Source organism: Propithecus coquereli, unplaced genomic scaffold (assembly GCF_000956105.1).
Source record: "Propithecus coquereli isolate 6110/MARCELLA unplaced genomic scaffold, Pcoq_1.0 Scaffold125, whole genome shotgun sequence".
Classification (NCBI taxonomy): Eukaryota; Metazoa; Chordata; class Mammalia; order Primates; family Indriidae; genus Propithecus; species Propithecus coquereli.
In genome coordinates, this window is record NW_012136636.1 from 4460837 (window position 1) to 4461289 (window position 453).

The 453-nt window shown below is 33.1% G+C and overlaps 1 protein-coding gene across 1 annotated transcript in view; it reads right to left on the bottom strand.

Annotated features, from left to right (window-relative positions):
• Window positions 1-453, bottom strand: part of FAM155A (family with sequence similarity 155, member A) — a 648778-nt gene that overhangs the window by 494285 nt on the left and 154040 nt on the right. The gene's annotated exons all lie outside the window — the stretch shown is intronic.

Consider the following 453-nt stretch of genomic DNA (forward strand, 5'->3'; position numbering starts at 1 on the left):
TATAGATATGTCTTACCATAATGGACTACCAATGCAAGATGCAGTCATTGTTGAGCATTTTTAAAAGAAATTTGAATTTAAAGAAAGCCAAACCATTTACTGCAGTCACCCCAACAAAGTGCTTGTAAGATGAGCATGCACATAGGAGTACGCACTTGCTTTTGAAATATTGGCAGATTATGTAGCCTAATGCAATGAGCCGCAAAAGTTTCATATGCAAGTCTACAAGAGGGTAGTTTTATTTATACACACACGGACACACACACACACACATACACACATACACATACATGCATATATATACATACACACATATTTATAATTACAATCCAAATTGTACCATGTTTACATAGTGATGCGTAAGTATAAAACAACATAGAATTTGTCATTGATCATAAAAGCATTATTAGATATAAACAAAATATTGGCATAGGAAGAAACATAGTGAGAAAG